General features: G+C 36.8%; 1 protein-coding gene across 2 annotated transcripts in view; it reads left to right on the top strand.

Moving 5' to 3' along the window:
• Positions 1-1894: 1894 nt before the first annotated feature.
• gek (serine/threonine-protein kinase gek) overlaps positions 1895-22537 on the top strand; it is a 252003-nt gene continuing 231360 nt past the window's right edge. For both annotated transcript variants that reach the window (XM_089093462.1, XM_089093463.1), the window contains exon 1: positions 1895-2024. The gene's annotated coding sequence lies outside the window, so the exon portion shown is untranslated. The remainder of the gene's footprint in view (positions 2025-22537) is intronic.

Raw genomic sequence — 22537 nt, forward strand, 5'->3', positions numbered from 1 at the left:
GGAAAATAGACTAATTTGCTTTAGTGTTGATATATTTGGATGTATAAGATAAAGTTTCAGCAGGTTCATTTAGGGAGCGAACTATAGCAAAGTGGTCTGTACATAGACTATCAATTTTATTTATGTAAATTTTGTTCAAAAAATTTAAAGACACAATTTGTAGGTCAATTGTGGAGAAATTGCCACTTTTGGGGTTGAAATAAGTATTCAGGTTTGGAGGGGTAGCAACAACTAATTCATTATTATTTGAAGTCATATGCTCAATAAATTTACCAGCTTTATTTGCTGGTTTATTCCCCCACAAAAGGCTGTGGGCATTGAAATCTCCACAAATAATGATATTTTTTAACATATTAGAATTATTTATATAATTAAAGAAATCCTTGGCATCTGTAGTTTGGCCATTAGGGTTATAAAAGCTTATTATGTAGGTTTTTAAATTATTCAGCCAAACACTTATACCAATTACATCAACATCATTTTCAAAATCTGGAAAATTGATGCCACAAAATTTTATATTATTATTAACTAATAAAGCTACACCACCTCCTTTTCTCTCTGAAGATCTATCCTTTCTCAGGATAGTATATCCCAGAGACTTAATTTGTTGATTTTGGGCTAAATGAGTTTCTTGGAGGCAAGCAATATTAATTGAATTATTATTCATAAATGACGTTAGTTCATTTAGCTTATTTTCTGTGAGTGATCTTACATTCCATTGGAGTATTGATAAATGTTGTGTTGTTGATTTATTCTTCATATGAATGTGTATCAATGTTCAGCTTTGTTAAAAGTAAAGCAAGATTTTTTTTTGCTTGAATGAGCATATCATCTGGGATGTAAATTTTTTCCAATTCTGCAATAATTTTTGTTTTCTGTAGTTGATGTATGTTCATGGCCTGAACTGCATTACAGTTTAGAATGAATAAGCATATATTTAGGGATTGCATTTTTGGTAGTGCATCCTGTTTGTTGGTTAATGGATTGATTCCTGGTAGTGTTTCTGGTTTGTTTCTTCTTGGGAGGGAGGGCCAGGCTGGCCTCATCTCACCGGACAAGGAGGCTTGTTGGCTTAGTGATTGCTTCTGATAGGGATTTGAGCTAGGGGGCTTAGAAGATGGTGTTTTATATGGGGTGCTTGATGCATTGGGGGCATTTGACTTGGGGGTTTTGGTTGGTTTCATTACAGGCTTTATTTGGTAGTGTTGGGCAGCATGTGCTTCCATTGCTGCAAAGGGGTATGGGATTGCCTTCTCTGTTGATATTTGGAGTGTTAGAGCTCTTTTCTTGTATGCAGGGCATAATGATTTATTTGTAGATTCATGTGGGCCTTTGCAATTGATGCATGTAGGCTGAGTGTTGTTGCAAGTTGTCAGCTCTTTAGGATGGAAAGATTTACAATTACTACACTCTTGGAGAATTTCATTGCATTTGTTTGTTGTGTGTCCCAGTTTGAAACACTTCTGACACTGAATAGGCTTAGGTTTGTATTCCTTGTGTGGTTTGATTTGCCCAAATAGGAATAATTCAAAAATGTAGCCTAAAATATATTCTATTCCTTCCTCTCCATTGCTATTCTGGTGGGTGCCTTTCCTGGAAACTTTTCTGCGGGTGCCCATGATATGGTCAGCCAGACTTTTTGCTGAGGATTGTAGTTTGTGATGTTTGAGGAACTCTAAAATTTCATTTGAATTTGTCCATCGGAAAGTTCAGTAATAGAATTGAAAATATTTTAACTAAAAATGGACATGGCAATTACAAATTTGTTAATTTGTAATTCAGCCCATAAAGATCAGTCTCCGGTATCCATAAGGCCTTAGAGCGAAATGCCATCTAATTTATAATTTCAAGATGGTCCACGAAGAGTGCGTTCTAATATCTTTTCCAGTGATCAGTTTCAAGAAAAACCAATTTGTTTTTAGAAACTAATTAGTGGCTTGTGTATTGTTTTAGGTTATATATTGGATTAATAATGCACCATATACTTTGTTGACTGTAATAAACTTCATCTCAAGTATTTATGAGTAAGTTTTCAATTGCTAGACTGGAGTCAGACAGTTGAATAGTCTGTGACTTAGGCTAGCCTAGGAAGCTTTGTTTTTTAGTTCAACAAGGCAACTAAGTTAGAATAATTGTTTTTTTGGTAAAATTCTACTTTAGCTACTTTTGACTATCTTGGAAAGGGGTTAGGTTAAGAAAATGAAACTTTCAGGGATAGGTCTACAGGCTAAAGTATGTCCTGGGAAGATATTTTGAAGTACCCACCTCCACTCCTTCTCCCTCTAGACGGTCCTGACCTTTGATGACCTTTAAAAATATGTGAGTTATAGAAGTGAAACCTAGCAAAATAGATCTTCTGCTTAAATGAAGTACAACAAAATTGTTTTCAGCTTCACAACTTTGCTCAATCCCAATTTATAAGGCTTTAAAGATATGCAAATAAATTTCCTAAATTTTGGAAATAAACTATTTATATCTCTTGAAATTCTGATCAAATATTTGAAATTGCATTTTCAGAGCTAAAACCAGAGAAAAAGAAACTGATAACTGAAAATTAAGGTAAAATGTTGTTTTGTCAAAATTTCAATGGGTATAGACCTGTCATGTAGGCAAATTTCAGGACCCTTTAGAGGGAAAAGGAGTGGAAGTAGGTACTTCAAAATACCTTCCTAGGACATACTTTTGCCTGTAGACCCATCCTTGAAAGTCTCATTTTCCTAACCTAACCTCTTTTCAAAATAGCCAAAAGTAGCTAAAGTAGAATTTTACCGTTTTTCTTTCTTTGTAAAAGCAAAGGTAATTGGCCTTTGTTAATATTGGTACAATATTTCTTTTCTGAACTAAACACTTTAATGAGCCTATAAAAGAGTAGGCCTACCCTAGGCTCTTGGTTGCCATTTGATTCCCCATTCAATTCTTTTTCCAAATATAATAGTCATTACCATCCTTCAAAGCTCTACAGCTATGTCCAGCATGTTATTTTCCATAGAAACACTAGGCTTGGTCTTTATATGTTGCCCATCAGTAGCATAGGCTAGACATAGGCCTAGCTCCAACATTTTTATTAAAGGATGGGGCAAGATAGGGTCCACATCCGTGTAATCAGGAACATGGGATACACTTCAGGGAAAGGTGTGTTGGGAAATTTGTGAAAAATATCAGCCTAATTGTGTTTTCATGATAGGCTATCTAGAAACTTGTTTTGGTAAATCAACTTGTTTAAATTGTTCTAGATTGATGGGATAACCTTGAGCTGTTCACAGAATAGCTCAAGGAAACATTATTTTACATTGTGAATAGTTCTATTGCATCAGCCTTAAATTGAAGTAGTGTTCTAGTTTCTAGAGATAAACTAGGCCTATATTTATTTTGCCAGAAGCCATTCTCTAGTCTTGCTGATAATAGAGACACGTTTCTTCAGTTTACTATTTACTCCTTCCTTATTATTTCAACCAACCACTTTGTATTGAAAGGGTAATTGTAGGAATTTTATAACATAATTAAACAATTTACAAGGGAACTATGTCAAAATTTTATTAAAACCCTAGGCTGGTGCAATTTTAGTGAGTTCTATATTATGGGTAAGCCAAAAAGAATCACCACAAAATAAATTGTCAATGCATTTAGTAATTCAAAAAATGCTAACAAAATCTTATCTATCTCTCTGGAATTTCAGAGATGGCAAGTTCAAGCTATTTAAACTTTGATCACAAAGATATTTTTTGAGTCAGAAATAATGGCAGGCATGCGTATTACCTTAATTAATTAATTAACTTAATTTGCACTTTGGAGCAAATTAAGGTCCATGCTGGATCTGTTCTGCTCCATGTCAATGATGGTAATTTGGAATATTGCTATGATATGGGCCCAGTGATGTTGCATTAGTTGGCAGCTGAGAGGAATAGATTGCCCCACTTATTTCCATGGCTTGTTGTTTCATTCTTTGTCAACTCTTGACTTGAAGAAGGCACTAGTGGGTGCAGTCATAGTTTTGTCTTGAAGGTTGTTCCAGCTGTTGAAAATAAGCTTGGTAAAAAAGCTTTGGCATATTCTGATCCTCACTCTTTGCATTGCTAGTTTCTGCAATTATCCTCTAGTGTTGTGTTGACCTGTATGTTTTGTAAGGAGGGTGTTGTTTGGTTGACTATTATAGTTGTAGGTCAGCATCATATCACATCTGTGATGTCTAAAGACCAGCATTGGTAGTTTTGGGTGCTCCATATCAGCATGTTTTGCAGACCCATGATGCATTTGGTGGCATGTCTTTGAACTCCTTCAGTTATTCTGGTGTAATGCTTGTAGGAGGGGGAGGTCAGACATTGGTAAATTTTTACCAAATCATATTCTTGAGTTGCAAATAAAGTGAATATACCACTCAATGCCTTGTTTTATGCTCTTTACGAATATAATAATCACTTCTATCAGAAATTCAAATTTAAGCTCTTTTTGAGCTCTTGAAAATGACAAAAATATAAAAACCTAACCAACCTGATAATTTCAATTTCAATTTAAAATTTTCATTTATTGAACTTAATCATGGAAAGTCAGTGCTTGTGGATTAAAAAAAAGGAATTATTATGAAACAGTAAGTTTAAAACAGATGTTTTAAGCCTTTTTGCACCCTATATATTTTTATTTTTTTGTCATTTTCAAGAGCTCAAAAAGGGCTTAAATTTGAATTTCCAATAGAAGTGATAACAGGTTATCAAAATAGTGTATCTGTAATATGTCAGGAATGGTTGTGGAGAGAGGGCAAGTTGAGACTTTTGGGGAGGGCTAGAAGGGCCAAGTGGACCTTAAATTTTCACTGGGAAGGGGGTAAAATGCTTTGTCTCTGATCTACCTTGAAACTTTTGCACTATAAGCCCCTTTCTGACTTCATTACTACTCATAGTTAAGATAGCAAGGTAAACCAAAGACTATGTGTTGCCATGTTTTCCAAAAAGTTTTTTTTGCAATATCTCAGGAATGACACAAGGAGATCAAATTGAAACTCCCAAGGAGTGTTGTGAGGAAGGATCAAACCTTGATTTGTTACTTTCAGGGGAGTGGTACAAGGTTTTGCATTTAATCTGCTTACATTTTTGGCATTATTATTATTATTATTCATTTATTGCCCATCAAAAAAAGGTACAGTAGACAGAGTAATCACTAAAGAAAACAAAAAGAAGAAAAAGAAGGACACAAACATACTTCATTTAATACCAAGAAGAAGAAGAAGAAGAATGCAACAACATATTTTATGTTAAGATCGAGTATTAGATTCCACAACAACAACAGCAACCGTACAAGAAAATCGAAATATATTTTCTTGATTATTATCATTTCTAATCAGTAGTTGTACCAAACCTATCCTGCTCAAGTCATCCTCAGGGCTATACTGTGGTGTTTATCCTTCCCATAGTATTGTGCAGAGGGTTTTATATAATATATTTTCCCTTCTTATTTTTGTTTTTTTTTTGTTTTTAAAGATTTTACAAATAGGAAATGTACATACGTCCTCCAAAAAAAAACGTCCCCCCAGATCCCAAATCAAATTCCATAGTGAAAGATACCCATCCTGGCTGGTCAAGCACATTATCTGAAAGTTCTAATGATGGCTCCGATTCAGAGAATAGGACAATGATAACTGTAGGTCCTAATGCAACCATAAATGATGATAATGGGTTTCAAGAGGTCCTCTCTAGAAGCTCTAAAAAAAAGAAAAAAATCTCCCCAATTAACAGCATTTCCCCTCTCCCTGCCCAAGATCCTCCCTCCAAAAACTTACGAAGTTACCTTAAAATTACTCCCACTACCCCCTTTGAAATAAAAATGATCACTGCAATAAGAGTTGCAATTTTTAAATTGCTAAAATCAATGTTCTCTCTTAACATTAACCGTGATGGATCTCTGCTTATAGCTGTAGAAGATCAAAAATCAGCAGATACAATAATTAACCTTAAATCCCTTCTGAATATCCCAATTATTGCATCTAATTGGAACCCAAAACAATCACCAACAAAAATTGTAGTTTATAATGTTCCCCCAGAGATATCTACTCAGGAGTTAAAAGAAGGCCTCTCAGATAGGGCTGGAAATACAATCCCAGTTGAGGATGTCACCCAACTTGAAAACCTAACTCTACTGGCCTAAAAACTAGTAGATCCTTCTTATTCACACTAAAGGATAAAATTGATATCCCAGAAAAATTATTCCTATTTGGGCAAATCAAACCACACAAGGAATACAAACCTAAGCCTATTCAGTGTCAGAAGTGTTTCAAACTGGGACACACGACAAACAAATGCAATGAAATTCTCCAAGAGTGTAGTAATTGTAAATCTTTCCATCCTAAAGAGCTGACAACTTGCAAAAACACCCAGCCTACATGCATCAATTGCAAAGGTCCACATGAATCTACAAATAAATCATTATGCCCTGCATACAAGAAAAGAGCTCTAACACTCCAAATATCAACAGAGAAGGCCATCCCATACCCCTTTGCAGCAATGGAAGCAAATGCTGCCCAACAATACCAAATAAAGCCTGTAATGAAACCAACCAAAACCCCCAAGTCAAATGCCCCAAATGCATCAAGCACCCCATATAAAACAATATCTTCTAAGCCCCCTAGCTCAAATCCCTCTCAGAAGGAATCACCAAGCCAGCAAGCCTTGTTTTCCGGTGAGATGAGGCCAGCCTGGCCCTCCCTCCCAAGAAGAAACAAACCAGAAACACTACCTGGAATCAATCCCTTAACCAACAAACAGGATGCACTACCAAAAATGCAATCCCTAAATATATGCTTATTCATTCTAAACTGTAACGCAGTTCAGGCCATGAACATACATCAACTACAGAAAACAAAAATTATTGCAGAATTGGCAAAAATCTACATCCCAGATGATATGCTCATTCAAGCAAAAAAAGATCTTGCTTTACTTTTAACAAAGCTGAACATTGATACACAGTCATATGAAGAATAAATCAACAACACAACATTTATCAATACTCCAATGGAATGTAAGATCACTCACAGAAGATAAGCTAAATGAACTAATATCATTTATGAATAATAATTCCATTAATATTGCTTGCCTCCAGGAAACTCATTTAACCCAAAATCAACAAATTAAGTCTCTGGGATACACTATCCTGAGAAAGGATAGATCTTCAGAGAGAAAAGGAGGTGGTGTAGCTTTATTAGTTAATAATAATATAAAATTTTGTGGCATCAATTTTCCAGATTTTGAAAATGATGTTGATGTAATTGGTATAAGTGTTTGGCTGAATAATTTAAAAACCTACATAATAAGCTTTTATAACCCTAATGGCCAAACTTCAGATGCCAAGGATTTCTTTAATTATATAAATAATTCTAATATGTTAAAAAACATCATTATTTGTGGTGATTTCAATGCCCACAGCCTTTTGTGGGGGAATAAACCAGCAAATAAAGCTGGTAAATTTATTGAGCATATGATTTCAAATAATAATGAATTAGCTGTTGCTACCCCTCCAAACCTAAGTACATATTTTAACCCCAAAAGTACCAAATTTTCCACAATTGACCTACAAATTGTGTCTTTGAATTTTTTGAACAAAATTTACATAAATAAAATTGATAGTCTGTGTACAGACCACTTTGCTATAGTTTGCTCCCTAAATGAACCTGCTGAAACTTCTTCTCATACTTCCAAATATATCAACACTAAAGCAAATTGGTCTATTTTCCAAAATAAGCTAAATGATGAAATTACAAGTTTCACCCAAAGTTCATGCATTTCTAACACAACAGTTGACACACATGCTGAAGCCTTGACATCTTTACTAATAAATACAGCTAATCATACTATCCCCAGGACAACACCTAAGAAAACATTCCCTAAACAAATTCCTAAAGCATGGTGGACAAATGAGTGCCTAAATAAATGGAAGATAAAAAAGGCAGCTAGGACAGAATTCATAAAAAAACCAACACCTACTACATATTTAAAAAAATTACAAGCAGAATCTAATCTAAAAAGGACTATAATAGATGCTAAATATAAATACTGGAATAATTTTGCAAATAATCTCTCCAGAGAAATGCATGAGCTAATTATACATAAAGTCATAAGCCACATATGTGGGAAAAAGACTTCTCCCAACCCACTCCTGTATGAGCTTATACATAATAATACCCATTATGACAATAATATTGAAAAGGCTAACCTATTTGCAACTCTTTTTGTTAATAAGCTAACATCAAACAATCAAAGCAATCTGTCCACAATTCCTATGATCCCTAGTTACCAACCACGCCCAGGATCCGAGTACATAACTAATCCATTTTCAATCCAGGAATTGAATAATGCAATACATCATATTAGGTCCAAAACTCGCAGCAGCTAGGACAATATACACCCTACATGGATAAAGAATCTCACACCTTCATACAAACAAGAACTGCTAAATTGTTATAATCACGCTTGGGCATCCTCTAGGTTCCCCAATATATGGAAATGTTCGTCCCTCCTACCAATCCTAAAGAAAAATAAACCAAAAGATAACCCTGAGTCTTATAGGCCCATAATGATTACACCTGTGATGGGGAAAATAATGGAGAAAATGATTTATCACAGACTCCTCTGGTTTGTTGAGAAAAATAACATGATCCCACACACTCAAACTGGATTCAGAAAATACCACTCCTCAACAGATGCTTTCATTTTGCTAACAAATGCAATAAATGAATCTTTCTCAAAAAATAATATCCTAGTGGCAGCTGTCCTTGATTTTGAAGGAGCATATGACAATGTGAACCACCAAATCCTTTTAAATAAACTTGCAAACCTTGGAGTACCTCCCAAGCTAGTATCCTTTATTAAATCCTTCATAGAAGTGCGAAGTTTCATTGTTTGTGTTGGTTCAGCCTCTTCACCCCAAAAGACAATATCCAAAGGCCTACCTCAGGGAGCAGTCCTCAGTTGCCTCCTATTTGCCCTATATCTCTGGGACATGAACCTACCCCACACGAATCTACAATATGCTGATGATATGGTGCTTTGGTCATCTGGCAACACCTTTCAGATAGCACAGTCAAATCTGCAAAAGTCACTTTTCCAGTTTGAAAAATTCTCTCAACATTCAGATTTACCCATTGCACTCACCAAGTCAAAAATAATCCAATTTCACTGGAAGCGAAACCATGTTAATGCAAAACTAACTCTAAATAAAACCACTATTCCAGAAGATAATAATATTAATTACCTAGGTCTCATGCTTGACCAAAAACTTAATTTCCACCTCCACATTTCAAACACAATAAAAAAATGTTATAGAAAAGCAAATATACTAAAAAGACTTCTTTCCACACCCTGGGGTTGTAAGGAGAAAACCTTACTCCAGTTTTATAAATCACATATAAGACCCCATATTGACTATGGGCTCATTGTCTATGGTGCATGTGCAAAGACCCAGATGCAAAAAATTGAAACAACACAAAATGATATAATACGTCTCATATTTGGTCTTAGGAAACCCACAAGCACCAAGTTTCTGCTTATGGAGAGTGGATTAACAACAATACGGGAGAGACGTAGCTTTCTCTTGATAAAACATCTTACAAAAATTGAATCAAATAGCTCACACACATTACATAATTGGTTAAGAAATCCAGCCATGTATAGAGGTATTGCAGATGAGTATGCCAATATTCAAAAGAAGTTCCCTGTACCAGCAAAGTCTATTGCACCTACTTTCCCCCAATCCCCTCCATGGAATTGGTCATTTCCCATAATAAATACTGAATTTTCAAAATGGAATAAAGATTTAACCCCCATTGCTTTTGTCCAGAATAAATTTGCAGAACTTAATACAATTACCTATAAAAATCACTTCCAAATATTTGTTGATGGGTCAAAAATGAATGAGAAGGTTGCAAGTGGTGTTTTCCTTCCTCACCTGAAAATTGCAATGGGCGAGAGATTATTTAATAATTTATCTATAATGTCTGTTGAGTTAAATGCCATAATCATGGCATTAGAACACCTTAAGCAAAACCAATCTTTGATTGAAAATTCGAATAATATTATCATTTATTCCGACTCTTTATCAAGCCTTGAGTTGCTGGCCTCAGCTCCTCAATATAAGTTGGACATTGACACTTATCATTGTCTCAGTATTATTGATAATCTTGCTTCAAGTGGCATAAAAACTTACTTTCAGTACATTCCTAGCCACTCTGGCATAAGTGGTAATCATCAGGTTGATGAAATAGCAAAAAATGCTATAAATATTGACCAGCCAAGTGGGAGACCAATCCCAATTAGAGATATTTACCGATGGAGGCTATCAGATATTAATTTTAATAAGATTAATCCTATCCTTTCCCCTTTCCCAATAAGTATCTTTCTAAAATTTATCATAGAATTCGTTCTGGAACAAATGGACTAAATTTCCTTGCATTCTCATATAAGCTTTCTAATTCAAGTGGTTCAATTCCCCTGTCCCCTCTTTGCAGGCATTGTAATATGAATAATGAAACAATTGACCATTGCCTATTTGAATGTAATATGCTGACGTCTGCACAACATACCTTGCTTTCTAAACTGTTAAAATACTTCAAACACCACAAAATCCCACTATCAGCCAAGAGCCTAGCCAACTATACCTGCACACAGAGTATAGAAATCGACATCTATCATCTTATATTTGAACTCCTAGAGTCAAAAGATCTGCTGAAAGATATCTGAATATATCTAATAAATATGAGGCAATCAAGCCAGTAGCTCTGTAGCCCACAGAGTGAAGCAAAAGGAAAAGGGCTAAATAGTATTACTGAAAAGCCCACCTGCTGTTAAATAGAAGAAGAAGAAGAAGAAATACCTGTAAAAAAAAAGGTACATATATGGAATAATCACTAAAATGACAAAAAAAAAATAGAGAAAAAAAAATTCATTACATGCATTATATTAGTAAAAACAAACTATTGTGACTAAACTGGTCACCAGGATGAATAAACTTACTTTGAAAATGGTTTAAAGATTTAAAAATGCTATTGTTAGGGTCAGCTAGCTTATACAAATGAATGAATTTACGGTTTCTTGTCCAAGGGGGCAAATGTAGAAGATAATTAGCAAATCTGAAGAAGATTGATTGTAGGTGCTTTTTATCTGTAACTGTAAAGAATTTCCAGAAAGGAGCAATGTAAAGCAGATGTGGAAGGGCTCTGGCATTGTAAATGGATGCTAGAATGTAAGGGTTGAAACATAGTTTGCTTTTTACAATTACAGTGTAAGAAATGCTAATTTTACGCTCAATGTGAGAAATCAGCAAACAACGTGTGTGGCCTATAGATGTGCCAATTGGAAGGCCCAGGTATTTAATATGGTCTGAGGGTTTAACACAAGAACTGTCCATATTTAGAAGACAAGTAGAGGGATTTTGCCAATTGAAAAGGATAACTTTGGATTTCTCAGGATTAAAAGACAGATCAATTTTTGAATATTCATCTTTGATGATTTTGAAATTCTGCTCAATGCACTGGATTGTATGGCTGAGATTCAGGATGTCATTAGCATAACAAATAAGAGACATATTGATTCTCCCAAGAATGCATGAAGGAAGACACTTTACCTGAGCTTCCAGGACACTATTATTGAACAGGGTTGGGGAAGTGATAGCTCCCTGTCTAGTCCCTTTCTTAACAAGGATGGGGTACTGAGGATTCACAAGCATATTTGAGGGATTTGAAGAGTCTGGCCTCACACGAGAATTAATGCAATTATATTGGGATTGATGAAGAGCCGATTGCAGGGGAAAATGGGATGGAAGTTTTAAATACACTCTTAGATTCCTTTATAAATCCCTGAGAACACTGACAACTGATGGGTTTACACCTTGCCTTGCCATATGAAGAAGCATGGATGAATGAATTAAGGAATGGAATGCACGTTTAATCAAACTGGCTGTTGGAGTTGACCAAAAACACTATATATCCAGATTATCAAAATGGCATGTATGTATTGTCTTGGGAGTGGCTTGGGGGTTGTAGCTGAAAATATCAGATTGTGTGGGTGTAGTATTTTCATAATTGTTTTTGTCTTTAAAACCCTGTCACCAATAAAAAAGGTACCATGCAATAAATACAGCTGAACTAGAAACATTAGTACATCTTCCTTCTTCCAAATTTGACTAGCAATATTTGCTTTCTTCTAACTTTACACATCCTAATTTTCAAAAGCACTAGGCTTATGCCTCTTTTCCTCCTGTCACCCACAAAAACAAGTTAAAAGGGAAGAAAAAATATTGACTCTAATATAAATATTTCTCTCAGGGACAAACAGTGCTAGAAATGTTTATTCACTTATAACAGTGTGGGTAGTCACCCAATTGGAAGGTTTCAAAGATTTTGAGCACTGGTCATGGTATGCCTTCTTTTGTGCTTGTGCTGCTTGGAAGTGGTTGGCAAACATGGAGGTAGGCATAACCTTATTCATGGGTGGCTTGGCACACACATTTTGATGGATCATAGCTGGTAGCTCATCAGCAATTATTAGGGGGTAGCAAATTCATTTACTGGGGTATGTCTGTATTCAAGAAGGCTTATGTTGAATTCCTGTAACTCAAGTAGATTTAACTCTTTAATATGATCCAAGCTCCTATGAATAAAACTTAATGAGAATACAATTAACTTGAATTGCAGCTGGGAGCAATCTAAGGATTTCTCCTTGTAGAGCTCTGGAATGATGACTAGTTGTATGCAAGGATCACTGGTAACCTGGTGCTGCTCCATCTTTGGTAGCATTCCAATTGAATTTACACTCTCTGGAGGACCACTCAGCATCTAGCCTTTGTTTAAAAATATCAATGGATTCAGCAGTAACTGTTTGATTAGATAATTTGTTCCAATTGTTGACAATACATGTTGAGAAGAATTGAGTACAGACTAGATAATGTAGACTGCTTGACAAGTTTTAGGTGATGACCTCTAATTCTTGAATTGGTACTAACAGTAAGGAATAATGCTGGGAGAATATTAGCCCTCAATAACTTAAAGGCTAAAATGGCATCCTCTCTATTTCTCCTGTAAGCAAGCAATTATTGAACACACAAGCAATTATTAAGCAAGCAAGCTCAACAGGATGCTACATTTTCCTTCTTCTGAACATGCTGGTGTTTCTATAAGTTTAGTCTGTTGAGTTTAGCTACTGTCCTACTGGATCTTATTTGTATCACTCTGCCACTGTTGGTGACACTATTTCCACTGTGTTCAGTGGGGGCTGCCAAGCTGGGTGAGGCTGGACATTCAGCAGGGTTGTCTTCAGGTACCACCTTGGACAGTTGGGTGACTTCTACATTTTGGTCATCTTGTTCTGAATTGATTGCTTTGCCTGATTTCCTGTGGGATAGTCTAACCCTATTACATCAAAGCATTGATCTGTTGTCAGTAGCAACTGTGTACAATCCTGGCTGGGGGCAAACTTGAACAATGGTTTCTCTCTTCAAGGGACTACTAGGTGTTGCCTGGATGCTCACTCTCAACCCTACTTGAATTTTGAGCAGGGATTTAGCAGACCTATCATAGTACTCCTTCTGTTGCCTTCTACATTTCTCCCTTTTGAGTCCAAAGGCTTGCTTCAGACACAATTTTCTTCTCTAGATGTTTTTGTGTGAAAGGGAGGACTGATTGCAACTGCTGGCTTGTGAGCAGCTGAGCTGGTGTTGTCCTACCATCAATGGGCATGTTGCAGTGTTCCAGGATGCCAATATATGGATCTTATCCCGTGATCCTGGACTTGTTCAAGATTCTCTGGCAGGTTTGCATGTATTTCTTGATGAGTCTGTTTGTTGTTGGGTGGTAGGGGCTAGACGTTTGATGCCCCAGTCTTTTGTGAATAGTCCAAATTTGCTGGAACTGAATTTTGGCCTGTTATCAGAAGTGAGAGTGGCTGGTATTCCATGGCGAGTAAACTGACCTTTGAGATTAGTGACAAATAACCTCCATGTGTTGGAGGTTAGGTTGTCCAACTCAAAATAGCAGCTGTAATAGTTGACTGTTATTACATACTGCTTCCCATTCTATTTGAACAAATCAAACTCAACTTGTTGCCATGGTAGTGACAGGATTGGCATGGGAATCATTGGCTCTTTTTGATTGTTTGACATATGTAGTGTGAGTGCAGGCTTTGCATCTTTGGATAAACATTTTAATATCTTTTCCAATACCTGGCCAGTAGACAATCATTTGGGCTCTTTGCTTGTTTTTTTATGTGCCCAAATGAGTGAAGTGTAGTCCCTTCAAGATATCATCTTGTTGGCTAGTAGGGATTACAATTCTCAGGCCTTTGAATTTCAGATTATCATGCATTGAGAGATCTCGGCAAATACTCTTGTACTGGATTATAGTGTTTGGGCACTGTCTCCTGTTTTCAGGCCATCCCGCCAAGATGATTGTTTTCAATGCTTGTAGTTTGTGATCTGTTGTGGTCTCCTGTTTGATCTACCCAAGCCTACTGCTTGTTGCATGTATGGATTTCACAAACAAATGTAGTAGATTTTGATCTCTTCATGTAATTCTTTGTCAATATCTGGAAGATGAAGTCTTGAGAGCACATCTGCAACAGGAATTTCTGTACCAGCCCAGTACTTGAAAGTCAAGTCATAAGGCTGTATATACATCATCAGGCATTGAATCCTAGGTTATGCTGTATGGAGGGGTCTCCCTCCATACAGCCATCCAAAGATCATTGACTCAGGTGGTCAATGATCTTTGACAACTTGTACTTTTCTTTCACATATGTAGTGGTGAAAATGGCGGAATCCATATACTATGGCAAAGAGTTCTTACTCCAACTGCAAGTAGTTCTGTTTGAATTTGCTCAGCAATCTTGATGTGTAAGCTAAGACTGTGCTGCTCAATAAGATTTGTGCTACTAGTCTATGTCTTTCAGTATCCACTTTGAGCTCAAGGGTTGGGCTAGAGCTGTCAAAGAAACCCAAGTTGGTGACTATGGATTCTTTGAGCTGGTTCAGACTGGTGGTGTTGAGCTCTTTCCACTCAAACTCTTCTGCTTTAATCAGGTCCCTTAATGGATGGTTCTGGGTTGCCAGGTTTGGAATATATCTCAAGAGGTAGTTCAGCATTTCAAGGAGAGTCTGGAGCTCCTCCTTTGACTTTGGGGTAGACATCTTGTTGATGGCACAGAGTTTCTCAGGGTCTGGTTTAGTGCAAGCGTTGCTGATGATGTGACCAAAATAGCAGTCTGACTGGACTACAAACTGGCACTTTGATAGGCTGAATTTCACACCCCTCTGTTCAGCTCTTTCTAGCATGGCTGCAAGTCTCCTGTCATGTTCTTCTTGGGTGTTTCCATTGATAATTAGGTCATCTACAAGTATTTTCAGACCTTCCAGATCTTGAAATATCTCTTCCTCTGGAACTGGTCCTGCACCAATATCAACCCAAAGGGGTATCTCCTCCATTGATACCTCCTATAGATTGTGTTGAATATTGTGAACACTGAAGCTGCTTTTGAAAGCACAAGCAACCAGTATTCTAAGGTGGCATCAAGTTTTGATAATTCATACCACTCAGATCAGCAATGGCAACTTCAAAAGTTGGGATTGTGTATTGAGGGCGCTTTAGGCCTTATTGGGGTCAACTGGATCAGTGCAAAGCCTCACGCCTCCATCCTTCTTTTCAGTAAGCACCATTGAGTTGACCCACTCAGTGAGTTCTTCCACCTTTTTTATGATCCCCCAACTTTTGAGCCTGTCCAGCTCTTGCTTGAGTTTCTCAGGCATTGCAGTTGGTACTTTTCTGGCAGTATATGCTGTTGGAATAGATCCTTCCTTGAGGTGAATCTTGCCTTGTATTTTCCTGATCCCTGAGAACAGTTCTCTGTATTGTTTGGGGAGTGGCTTCAGATCTGGCATCAACTTGCCATCACCTGAGGTATCTATATTAAGGATGAGTTTCACAAGGTTCATGTCTTTGCTAGACTTGAATCCTAAGATGGGAATAGAATTGCCTCCAATTATAAAAAACCTATGCTTCTGCTCCAAGGTTCCATTATAGTTGCATGATAGGAGGCATTCTCCAACTGTTGGAATTGTAGTGCCACAGTAGGTGGTGAGCTTTTGCTTTGTTGGCTGTGTAAGCAGCTTTGGAGCAAGGAGATCAAAGTAGTGTTGTGGTATGATGTTTTCCTGAGCCCCAGTATCGATTTTGAAGCTTACAGTAGTCTGATTGTTGATCTTTAGTGGGATGAAAACTACAGCATAATTTGGCAAAGTGGTTTGATTTTCTGCACTTGGAGCATGTTTTACCTTTTGCAGGACAGCTGTGTCCAGGGCCATAGATTCCTCCACAGAAGTAGCACTCTGTGCCCTTTGCTCTTGATCTTGCATCTGCTGACTTATGTTGTTTTCTGTATACAACATTCAATTCTTGTTTGACTACAGGATTTTGGCTGGGGTGGTTTTCAAATAAACTTCAGCTGTACTTGGGGTGTTTCATAGATTCTAAAAACTTCTACTGCTCTTTCCAGTGTTAAAGTGTTACTTTCAGCCAAAAGTTTCTCCTGTATTCTCAGATTTCTGATGCCACACCCGATTTTGTCTCTGGTCATCTCTTTTGGATCATGATATTCACATGTCTTGACTTATATCTTCAGTTCTGTTATGTATTTATCAAGTGTCTCTCCATCATGCTGATTATGTTTCTGAAAGATATATCTAGCAAAAACTTTGTTCTTTTTACAGCAGCATATTCACGGAACTTCAGAAAATAAGACTCAATTTTATCTGTATTTGCCACTTCAATATCCAGGGTTTTGAAAATGTATCTTCCCTTTTCGCCAATCCGTATGAGTAGATAGACACACTGAATCTTCTCTGATTTACCAGAGAGAGGGCCAAGAAACATGAGTCTTGCATTTTCTTCAAACTTCAACCATTCTTCATCAAGATTCTCTGATTCCCAGTTGATTGCTGGAGGGATTACTCCATCCATGCTTGCTGTTCAATTGCCCACTTCTGACACTATGTAGAATTCCTATAGCTCAAGTTGATTTAATTCTTTAATATGACCCAAGCCCCTATAAATAAAACAATATAAGCACACAAGCAAAGCAAAACAAAGCAAGGCAACACTAAAAACACTAAGAAGTGGGCAATTGAACAGCGAGCATGGATGGAGTAATCCCTCCAGCAATCAACTGGGAATCAGAGAATCTTGATGAAGAATGGTTGAAGTTTTGAAAAGCTGATAGCAATAAAAGAGTTACCAAACTCCTCTAACAGTAAGGAGTTGTCCAAACTTTTGAGGATACTAAGCTTCTTAGCCAAGCATATACAATACAACCTCTCTCCTCAGGGGATAAGAAACTTTAAGACCTGCAAAAACAAGAAATTCATCTGGGAAGATATACGAAAAATAGCACTGAAAGAAATTAAGGAGTCAGTAGTATGGACTCTGTCTTTCTTCAACCCATCATGCAGCTCCATCAATTTCATATTTGATGGCTAACCACACAGCATTGGAGCAAGATTGTCTTCCAATTGTAGTGTAATTACTTATGCATCCATTTCACTGAATAAGACCAAGAAGAGGTAAGCTACTTGCATTATAAAAGGATCTATAGATGATTGTGTTTGGGTGTAAACATTTCCACTATTTATTGTATAGCAGGAAAGTGAATGGCACACCTGACCACATGCCCCTAGAGAACATAACTCCAAAGCCCCTATAGAAAGCTCTGGTAAGAACCCACTATGAACAAAAAGAAGTGGAGTACATCAAGAACAAAAACAAAAAAGCAAACTTGCACACTTAACAATTATTAATATAAAATGACGTAAATTATGATGTGCAGTAAGCAACAGTGGTTCTTAGTGCTGCCACAGATCCAACCTTTTGACCTGACATTCACCTGCTGACTCAGAATCAATATTCCTGTTGCACATTCTCTCTTGAGGCACAATTACTAGATACAGATGCAGGATCACATCAAGTTCTAGGAATTTAGATCAATAAGGTCTCAAAATTCCTACCTGTCAGTAATGCAAAACTAGCTGAAATCTCCATGGACACTTTGAAGGACCCCTAACTCAGCCAACTAGCTAAAACCATCAATATTAAATAGCCAAAGACCTGGAAGCTCTGTAGCAAGTGTCTCCTGCCCTACTGGACAATACAGCATAAACTTGCAGTTGAGCATGGCCTCATCCTCAGGCAAAATAGAACACGGTAGTCATGTCTGAAAATCTGAGATCCATCATGTTGACCCACCTTCACACTTTTCACTTGGGCTCAATAAAAATCAATAGTGTGCAATGATGATAATTTACTGGCTAGATCTCAACATAGACACTAAAAGAATAATTCAATGATGTTTTGCATGACAGACATTTAGGAACAACAACCAGAATATTTTGTATTTACAAACATACTCTTGCCACCTTGGCAATATATCCAGAAAACATAGTCCAGCTTTATATCTCCCTTTTTTTTTTAGAAACAAGGGAAGTAAAACGCGAAGGGGAACAAAGTGTCCTTGCATTTTGTTAAAACTGCCCTCCATCATTGCTAGGCAAATTCCATTTCCCTAGTCAATTTCCCTTCGTTTGTCCTCACATCACTTAATGTTTCAACAAAATTCTTAATAATAAATACCTGATATTATAAATAAGTGGATCTTACTACCCCCCCCCCCCAATCCTTTCATAACTTAAAATTGTTTATTTTAAGTCTATTTTCTTTCAAGACTCTAAAGTTGACTTTTTTAAGCTTTATTTCAAGCTGATAGTCTTTTCATGGCCAATCTTATGATATTTGTTTGTAGTTTTTCTTTTTTTTCTGTGTTTATTGACTCTGAAGTGCAAATCTAGCCCATCTGGACTTATTACAGCCATTTTTTGGATTATCTTATCTTACTTAGCTACTGACATCTTCACCTGAGATGGGTTTCATGACTTCCAAAGTAATCTCAAAACTAAGAGCCTACTTTGCCAGACATGGCATACAACTGTTCCTCATGTCTGCCAATGGTAGCCAATAATTCCAATATTTTGAAATATCAAACTTAATAATTTCAAAAATTCACAAAAGCGTGGGGAATAGAGTGCCAAAACTCAAGCCCCACTGAGCATGATGCAAGAGACTTTTGGAAAAACAACACAGACACACAAACAAAGAATAAAAAAGGCTAACAAAATGGGAGGTAATCCTAATTTAAGCTGTAGCATCCTGCTGAGCTTGCTTACTTAATAATTGCTTGCGTGTTTTTAGTGTTGCCTTGCTTTGTTTTGCTTTGCTTGTGTGCTTATATTGTTTTATTAATAGGGGCCTGGGTCATATTAAAGAATTAAATCAACTTGAGCTATAGGAATTCTACATAGTGTCAGAAGTGGGCAATTGAACAGCAAGCATGGATGGAGTAATCCCTCCAGCAATCAACTGGGAATCAGAGAATCTTGATGAAGAATGGTTGAAGTTTTGAAAAGCTGATAGCAATAAAAGAGTTACCAAACTCCTCTAACAGTAAGGAGTTGTCCAAACTTTTGAGGATACTAAGCTTCTTAGCCAAGCATATACAATACAACCTCTCTCCTCAGGGGATAAGGAACTTTAAGACCTGCAAAAACAAGAAATTCATCTGGGAAGATATACGAAAAATAGCACTGAAAGAAATTAAGGAGTCAATAGTATGGACTCTGTCTTTCTTCAACCCATCATGCAGCTCCATCAATTTCATAGTTGATGGCTAACCACACAGCATTGGAGCATAATTGTCTTCCAATTGTAGTGTAATTACTTATGCATCCATTTCACTGAATAAGACCAAGAAGAGGTAAGCTACTTGCATTATAAAAGGAGCTATACATGATTGTGTTTGGGTGTAAACATTTCCACTATTTATTGTATAGCAGGAAAGTGAATGGCACACCTGACCACATGCCCCTAGAGGACATAACTCCAAAGCCCCTATAGAAAGCTCTGGTAAGAACCCACTATGAACAAAAAGAAGTGGAGTACATCAAGAACAAAAAACAAAAAAGCAAACTTGCACACTTAACAATTATTAATATAAAATGACGTAAATTATGATGTGCAGTAAGCAACAGTGGTGCTTAGTGCTGCCACAGATCCAACCTTTTCACCTGACATTCACCTGCTGACTCAGAATCAATATTCCTGTTGCACATTGAGGCACAATTACTAGATACAGATGTAGGATCACATCAAGTTCTAGGAATTTATATCAATAAGGTCTCAAAATTCCTACCTGTCAGTAATGCAAAACTAGCTGAAATCTCCAAGGACACTTTGAAGGACCCCTAACTCAGCCAACTAGCTAAAACCATCAATATTAAATAGCCAAAGACCTGGAAGCTCTGTAGCAAGTGTCTCCTGTCCTACTGGACAATACAGCATAAACTTGCAGTTGAGCATGGCCTCATCCTCAGGCAAAATATAACACGGTAGTCATGTCTGAAAATCTAAGATCCATCATTTTGACCCACCTTCACACTTTTCACTTGGGCTCGATAAAAATCAGTAGTGTGCAATGACGATAATTTACTGGCTAGATCTCAACATAGACACTAAAAGTATGATTCAATGATGTTTTGCATGACAGACATTTAGGAACAACAACCAGAATATTTTGTATTTACAAACATACTCTTGCCACCTTGGCAATATGTCCAATAATTGTTAAGTGTAAAAGTTTGCTTTTTTGTTTTTTGTTCTTGATGTACTCCACTTCTTTTTGTTCATAGTGGGTAATAAATGAATTATTATTATTATTTGATTAGATATTTACCAGAGCTTTCTATAGGGGCTTTGGAGTTATGTTCTCTAGGGGCATGTGGTCAGGTGTGCCATTCACTTTCCTGCTATACAATAAATAGTGGAAATGTTTACACCCAAACACAATCATGTATAGCTCCTTTTATAATGCAAGTAGCTTACCTCTTCTTGGTCTTATTCAGTGAAATGGATGCATAAGTAATTACACTACAATTGGAAGACATTATGCTCCAATGCTGTGTGGTTAGCCATCAACTATGAAATTGATGGAGCTGCATGATGGGTTGAAGAAAGACAGAGTCCATACTATTGACTCCTTAATTTCTTTCAGTGCTATTTTTCGTATATCTTCCCAGATGAATTTCTTGTTTTTGCAGGTCTTAAAGTTCCTTATCCCCTGAGGAGAGAGGTTGTATTGTATATGCTTGGCTAAGAAGCTTAGTATCCTCAAAAGTTTGGACAACTCCTTACTGTTAGAGGAGTTTGGTAACTCTTTTATTGCTATCAGCTTTTCAAAATCCTGTTGTAATCTGTTTGTGCTAATGATATGTTCAAAGAATTTTGTGTGCTACTTTAGAAAACGAATTTACTTTTTTCCTTGTTCATCCTGCTCTGGCTCATTCTAAGATAGGAAGTAGTTGCTTATCATGCTCTTCAACTCGTGTTCTGTAGATAAGCATGTTGTCAATAGTTACTTCAACTATTTGAGACTGTTTGCCTCTTCAAATACCCTTTGTAATTCATTTTATGCTTTTACCCATTTGTTGGTTTTGGTGACTTTTTAAATGATCTATTCTTGTTCTATTTGGCCAGGCTTCTGTTTTGTCTTACCCCAAGGGATACAGGAACTTTTCTGGCAAGATTAACTTTTGCCATGGCACTTTCTTTCAGGTGAAAATGGCGTTCTCCCTTCAGTTTCCCAATGCCTTTAAACACATCTTTGAATTATTCAATAATATTGATTTTTGTTTCTTCAGGTCTGTTTCCAGTTCACATTCATGATAGTTTTACTAGAATAGTATCAATGCTAGATCTTAACCCTAGAATGATGCTGCTTGGGATTGGTAGTTGCATGTGACATTACATGTTTCTCTGACTGGATTTTTTTATTTACAGTAACTAGTTACTTTATGGGCTGTTGGTTTGGTCTCAAGAAGGAGTTTTATGGTTTCAATGTACTTGGACACGGGTATGTTTGCCTGAGGTGTGGTACCCAGTTTTAATTGAACTAGAATTTAAATATTTAAGTTTGGTGTGGTAAACACCTCATCTTTGCTGTTTGATCAATCCACCATGGGGAGAAATACCTCATCCTCATGTTCAGAATCAGTTCCATTGACATTGGCGTCAGTTGTTATCAAATAAAAATCTCCTTTATTTCAAAACCCTTACACAGCCAGGCCAATTCTTGATTTTTTCCGTCAAGACAATAGTAAATAATTACACTTTTGCAGACCCAAGTGAAGTAGTTGAGTTTTTTTTTGGGATTTGTGTAAGTTTTCCCTTTAGCTTGACTTGCATGGGCTGGGGAGAATACTACCCCACAGAAGTGACACTCCCCAAGCTTTCTTTCAGCTTTGTATCTGTCTTCTTGCTTTGGTGAGTGGTGGTATCTGCTGATGTGAACAGTGTCAACTTTTTTTTTATTAGCACTTCATTTCCTTTGAATGTTTGTAACTGTCCCTGTAACGTTTTATAAAAATGAAACTTCTGCTTGGCTATTTGTAGGGTAAGAGAATCTCCTTCCATGAGCAG

Source organism: Artemia sp. Qi Xiang Cuo, chromosome 8 (genome assembly GCF_049724085.1).
Source record: "Artemia sp. Qi Xiang Cuo chromosome 8, ASM4972408v1, whole genome shotgun sequence".
In the NCBI taxonomy this organism is placed as follows: domain Eukaryota; kingdom Metazoa; phylum Arthropoda; class Branchiopoda; order Anostraca; family Artemiidae; genus Artemia; species Artemia sp. Qi Xiang Cuo.